Genomic DNA, 6,812 nt, shown 5'->3' with positions numbered 1-6,812 from the left:
CTGTTTACAGTACTAGGCGGTCCCGCAGCGGTCGGGTCGCGCATTTCGAGCGCTTCGAGCCACGGTGCAGTGGCGGGTCGAAAGCCGACCTATGAGTGCGTTGCGCCGTTTGTACCCGCGTCCGCCACCTGGCCGACCGTCCAAGGTCGCGGTGTTGGCGTCCGCTGGGCGCAACAATTTGTCACGGGGTGCCGCTCCACATTCAGGCAGCCCCGTGGGGAAAAGCCGACCCCGCGTCCAAACGGGGTCAGCGGCAGAAAGTGTCGGGCGCAGACGCAGCTGAGGCGCTCACCCTTCACAATCCGTTAATGATCCTTCCGCAGGTTCACCTACGGAAACCTTGTTACGACTTTTACTTCCTCTAAATGATCAAGTTTGGTCATCTTTCCAACAGACCGGCGCAACCGAAAGGCCGCGCCGGACATCGGTCCGAAGACCTCACTAAATCATTCAATCGGTAGTAGCGACGGGCGGTGTGTACAAAGGGCAGGGACGTAATCAACGCGAGCTTATGACTCGCGCTTACTGGGAATTCCTCGTTCAAGGGGAACAATTGCAAGCCCCTATCCCAATCACGAAAGAAGTTCCACGGGTTACCCAGTCTTTTCAGACAGGGATAAAGACACGCTGCTTCCTTCAGTGTAGCGCGCGTGCGGCCCCGGACATCTAAGGGCATCACAGACCTGTTATTGCTCTGTTTCGTGCGGCTAGGAGCCGCTTGTCCCTCTAAGAAGGTTGTAAGGTGCTGGGAACCCCGCACCTATTTAATAGGCTAGAGTCTCGTTCGTTATCGGAATTAACCAGACAAATCGCTCCACCAACTAAGAACGGCCATGCACCACCATCCACCGAATCAAGAAAGAGCTCTCAATCTGTCAATCCTCCCAGTGTCCGGGCCGGGTAAGTTTTCCCGTGTTGAGTCAAATTAAGCCGCAGGCTCCACTCCTGGTGGTGCCCTTCCGTCAATTCCTTTAAGTTTCAGCTTTGCAACCATACTTCCCCCGGAACCCAAATACTTTGGTTTCCCGGAAGCTGCCCGCCGAGTCATTTGAGTAACTCAGGCGGATCGCTGGTTGGCATCGTTTATGGTCAGAACTAGGGCGGTATCTGATCGCCTTCGAACCTCTGACTTTCGTTCTTGATCAATGAAAACATTCTTGGCAAATGCTTTCGCAGTAGTTCGTCTTGCGACGGTCCAAGAATTTCACCTCTAGCGCCGCAATACGAATGCCCCCGTCCGTCCCTCTTAATCATTACCTCGTATTCCAAAAACCAACAGAACAGAAACGAGGTCTTGTTCTATTATTCCATGCAAGTTTATTCAGGCGACTCGCCTGCGTTGAGCACTCTAATTTTTTCAAAGTAAAAGCACCGGCCATCTCGAGGCACACAATGAAGTGCACCAAGAAAGAACCGGCATGATGTTCAGTCCGAGCCGTCGCATCGGGTAGATGCACTACTCGTCTGGAACTGAGATCCAACTACGAGCTTTTTAACCGCAGCAGCTTTAGTATACGCTATTGGAGCTGGAATTACCGCGGCTGCTGGCACCAGACTTGCCCTCCAATTGATCCTCGTTAAAGGATTTAGAGTGTACTCATTTCAATTACGGGGCCTCAAAAGAGTCCCGTATTGTTATTTTTCGTCACTACCTCCCCGTGCCGGGAGTGGGTAATTTGCGCGCCTGCTGCCTTCCTTGGATGTGGTAGCCGTTTCTCAGGCTCCCTCTCCGGAATCGAACCCTGATTCTCCGTTACCCGTAACAACCATGGTAAGCAAGTAACCTACCATCGAAAGTTGATAAGGCAGACACTTGAAAGAAACGTCGCCGGCTCGTGGCCATGCGATCAGCACAAAGTTATCCAGAGTCACCACACAATACGGGCCGAAACCCGATCGATCTTGGTCTAATAAAAGCACCCGTTACCCAAAGGGCTCCAGGCTCACTGCATGTATTAGCTCTAGAATTGCCACAGTTATCCAAGTAGGAAGAAACGATCTAAGGAACCATAACTGATTTAATGAGCCATTCGCGGTTTCGCCTTATTTCGGCATGTACTTAGACATGCATGGCTTAATCTTTGAGACAAGCATATGATTACTGGCAGGATCAACCAGGTAATCGTTCGACTGCGCGTCCGTCCTCGCCTTCGGCGGGCCGGACGCAGTCTGTGTGCGGCGGAGGCCACCTTCAGGCGCCCCAACACGCTTATTTTGCACTCCGAGATGACGGCGTTCGAGCTCGCTACGGCACAACCTTCCCGAAAGACGAGTGGGAGCCGTGCGGCAAGAAGCACGTTCATGCTCGCTCTTTTTCGTTGCATCGACTCGGTCGCGCCGTGCGGGTTGCCCAAGCCCGCTGCACTGTCGGTGGACCGGCCGGAACTAGCAACGGAGCCGAGACTGCAAAGCCGCCAGACGACGGGTCACGCCCGCGTCTTCGGCGCTTTCGCATCTGAATCGCCCGAGGACGACACGGAACACACCTCGATATCGTGGTAAAACGGCACCGTCCGACAACCAGCCCCTAACGCATCAAGCGGATGAGGCTGCAGACGACTGCCGTGGATTCCCCTGGAGCAGACCCGAGGACACGCTTGACGAGGCCGAAGCCCGCCGCATATCAGACACCCGGTCGCTTTCGCGTACGCCGCTCACGAGAACCCCCACATAATAGCAGCGATAAGTACCCAGACCTCCTTGGGCACTAATACGAGCGTACTCGAGAAAATTTCACCGCGGGTGTGCCCCGAAACGTGTGGCACGTTGAGCGTGCCACAAGTCTACGTCGCTCTCAAACCCGCCGAGGTCGTAGAATTTGCGACCCTACTCACGAAATTCCCACCGAGGATACGGCCGCAAACGTACCGCACCTTGGGTAGGCCACGAGTTTGTGCAACACTACGCTGACGGCACAGCACCGAGGTCGTGCGCGCACGCACGGGAAAATTCCGCCGCGGTTTCTGCCGAAAACGTGAGGCACCACGACTCTCCGCAAGTTCGCGTCGACTGCGAAAGACCGAAGTCGTGAACGACGTGTCCGCTACTCGCCGCCGACACGCTGGACACCAAACGTACAACGACTCGACGGCGTCGTAGAGGCCCACGACGCGGTTTTCCTTAACGACGTCTCGGCGTGGCACCGACAGGTTAGAACGGCCGACCAACGTTCCCTGTCCGCCGTTCGGCTCAGTCGAAGGGCTCGGCGACTTCGGCAACGCTGCGAAGCCGCACGGTGACGCACGCCATGTCCCCATTTTTTTTTTTTTTTCTTTCTGCGTCTGCCGGGGTGCCCCTATAATAGCAGCGATAAGCACCCAGACCGCCGTGGGTCGCTCGCCCCGGCTGACGTGGTTTTTCGTACTCCTGCGGCGGTCGCCGTCAAGCACGTCCAAATACGCTACTTTCGTGGGCGCATTCACGCTCTTTCGCTTCGCCGGAGTGCCAGCACTCACTCTGCCAAAAACGGCGAACATCCGAGCGGCGGTTCCCACTTTTGCGTCGGCGTCGCAAACCCCGCCCCGGCAGACGAGGTTTGCCGTACTCGTGCGACGGTGGCCGGCGGGCACGTCGAAAGACGCCGATATCGTGCGCGAATTGGCGCACCTTGGCTTCACCGGAGTGCCGCCACTGACTCCTCCAAAAACGGCGAAGATCCGAGCGGCGCTTCCCACTTTCGCATCGGCGTCCCGAACTCCGCCCCGGCTGACGCGGTTTACCGTACTCGTGCGACGGTCGCCGGCGAGCACGTGGAAAGACGCCGATATCGTGCCCGAATCGGCTCCGTTCGGCTTCGCCGGAGTGCCAGCACTGGCTCGGCGAAAGACGACGAACATCCGAGCGACGGTTCTCACTATTGCGTACGCGTCGCAAACCCCGCCCCGGCAGACGCACTTTGCCGTACTCGTGCGACGGTCGCCGGCGAGCACGTAGAAAGACGCCGATATCGTGCCGGAATCGGCCCCGTTTGGCTTCGCCGGAGTGCCAGCACTCACTCGGCCACAAACGGCGAACATCCGAGCGGCGGTTCCCACTTAGCCGTCGGCGTCCCGAACTCCGCCCCGGCAGACGCGGTTGCCGAGCTCGTGCGACTAGCGACCGCGAAGCCGTCTCGCGACGCCGCTTTCGTGCGCGGCTCCCACTGCGACCTGGGTCACCCGAGGTCGACGAGCAAGAAAGAATGTCGAAAAAAAATTTTTTTTTTTTTGCGTCTGCCGGGGTGCCCCTATAATAGCAGCGATAAGCACCCAGACCGCCATGGGTCGCTCGCCCCGGCTGACGTGGTTTTTCGTTTTCCTGCGGTGGTCGTCGTCAAGCACGTCCAAACACGCCACTTTCGTGGGCGCATTCGCGCTCTTTCGCTTCGCCGGAGTGCCAGCACTCACTCTGCCAAAAACGGCGAACATCCTAGTGGCGGTTCCCACTTTTGCGTCGGCGTCGCCAACCCCGCCCCGGCATACGCGGTTTGCCGTACTCGTGCGGCGGTGGCCGGCGGGCACGTCGAAAGACACCGATATCGTGCGCGAGTCGATGCTTCTTGGTCTCGCAGGAGGGCCGCCACTCACTCCTGCAAAAACGGCGAAGATCCGAGCGGCGCTTCCCACTTTTTCGTCGGCATCGCAAACCTCGCCCCGGCAGACGCGCTTTGCCGTACTCGTGCGACGGTCGCCGGCGAGCACGTCGAAATACGCCGATATCGTGCCCGAATCGGCCCCGTTTCGCTTCGCCGGAGTGCCAGCACTCACTCGGCCAAAAACGGCGAACATCCGAGCAGCGGTACCCACTTAGCCGTCGGCATCCCGAACTCCGCGCCGGCTGACGCGGTTGCCGAGCTCGTGCGACTAGCGACCGCGAACGCGTCTCGCGACGCCGCTTTCGTGCGCGGCTCCCATTGCGACCTGGGTTACCCGAGCTCGACCAGCAAAAAAGAAGGTCGAAAAAAAATTTTTTTTTTCTGCGTCTGCCGGGGTGCCCCTATAATAGCAGCGATAAGCACCCAGACCGCCGTGGGTCGCTCGCCCCGGCTGACGTGGTTTTTCGTACTCCTGCAGCGGTCGCCGTCAAGCACGTCCAAATACGCCACTTTCGTGGGCGCTTTCGCGCTCTTTCGCGTCGCCGGTGTGCCAGCACTCACTCTGCCAAAAACGGCGAACATCCTAGTGGCGGTTCCCACTTTTGCGTCGGCGTCGCCAACCCCGCCCCGGCATACGCGGTTTGCCGTACTCGTGCGGCGGTGGCCGGCGGGCACGTCGAAAGACACCGATATCGTGCGCGAGTCGATGCTTCTTGGTCTCGCAGGAGGGCCGCCACTCACTCCTGCAAAAACGGCGAAGATCCGAGCGGCGCTTCCCACTTTTTCGTCGGCATCGCAAACCTCGCCCCGGCAGACGCGCTTTGCCGTACTCGTGCGACGGTCGCCGGCGAGCACGTCGAAATACGCCGATATCGTGCCCGAATCGGCCCCGTTTCGCTTCGCCGGAGTGCCAGCACTCACTCGGCCAAAAACGGCGAACATCCGAGCAGCGGTACCCACTTAGCCGTCGGCATCCCGAACTCCGCGCCGGCTGACGCGGTTGCCGAGCTCGTGCGACTAGCGACCGCGAACGCGTCTCGCGACGCCGCTTTCGTGCGCGGCTCCCATTGCGACCTGGGTTACCCGAGCTCGACCAGCAAAAAAGAAGGTCGAAAAAAAATTTTTTTTTTCTGCGTCTGCCGGGGTGCCCCTATAATAGCAGCGATAAGCACCCAGACCGCCGTGGGTCGCTCGCCCCGGCTGACGTGGTTTTTCGTACTCCTGCAGCGGTCGCCGTCAAGCACGTCCAAATACGCCACTTTCGTGGGCGCTTTCGCGCTCTTTCGCGTCGCCGGTGTGCCAGCACTCACTCTGCCAAAAACGGCCAACATCCGAGCGGCGGTTCCCACTTTTGCGTCGGCGTCGTAAACCCCGCCCCGGCAGACGCGGTTTGCCCTACTCGTTCGACGGTCGCCGGCGAGCGCGTCGAAAGACGCCGATATCGTGCGCTAATTGGCGCTCCTTGGCTTCTCCGGAGTGCCGCCACTCACTCCTCCAAAAACGGCGAAGATCCGAGCGGCGTTCTCCACTTTCGCATCGGCGTCCCGAACTCCGCCCGGGCTGACGCGGTTTACCGTACTCGTGCGACGGTCGCCGCCGGGCACGTCGAAAGACGCCGATATCGTGCCGTAATCGGCCCCGTTTGGCTTCGCCCGAGTGCCAGCACTCACTCGGCCAAAAACGGCGAACATCCGAGCAGCGTTTCCCACTTTCGCATCGGCGTCCCGAAGCCCGCCCCGGCAGACGCGGTTTGCCCTACTCGAGCGACGGTCGCCGGCGATCACGTCGAAAGGCGCCGAATTCGTGCACGAATCGATGCTTCTTGGTCTCGCAGGAGGGCCGCCACTCACTCCTGCAAAAACGGCGAAGATCCGAGTTGCGCTTCCCACTTTTTCGTCGGCGTCCCGAACTACGCCCCGGCTGACGCGGTTTACCGTACTCGTGCGACGGTCGCCGGCGGGCACTTCAAAATACGCCGATTTCGTGGGCGCATTCACGCTGTTTCGCTTCCCCGGAGTGCCAACACTCACTCTGCCGAAAGCGGCGATCATCCGAGCGGCGGTTCCCACTTTTGCGTCGGCTTCGCAAACGGCGCCCCGGCAGACGCGCTCGTGCGACGTACTCGTGCGACGGTCGCCGGCGAGCACGTCGAAAGACGCCGATATCGTGCTCGAATCGACCCCGTTTCGCTTCGCCGGAGTGCTGCCAGTCACGGCGCAGAGAACGGCGAACAAGTGTT

General features: G+C 59.5%; 1 non-coding gene across 1 annotated transcript; it reads right to left on the bottom strand.

Annotated features, from left to right (window-relative positions):
- Window positions 1-306: 306 nt before the first annotated feature.
- On the bottom strand, window positions 307-2,121 carry LOC142795585 (small subunit ribosomal RNA). The gene has a single exon (XR_012893137.1). It is a non-coding gene; the product is annotated as a small subunit ribosomal RNA (ribosomal RNA).
- Between the last annotated feature and the right edge of the window lie 4,691 nt (window positions 2,122-6,812).

This window comes from Rhipicephalus microplus, unplaced genomic scaffold (genome assembly GCF_043290135.1).
Source record: "Rhipicephalus microplus isolate Deutch F79 unplaced genomic scaffold, USDA_Rmic scaffold_746, whole genome shotgun sequence".
NCBI lineage: Eukaryota > Metazoa > Arthropoda > Arachnida > Ixodida > Ixodidae > Rhipicephalus > Rhipicephalus microplus.
Note: the sequence above shows the minus strand (reverse complement) of the source record. Positions and strands in the feature narration are given on the sequence as shown.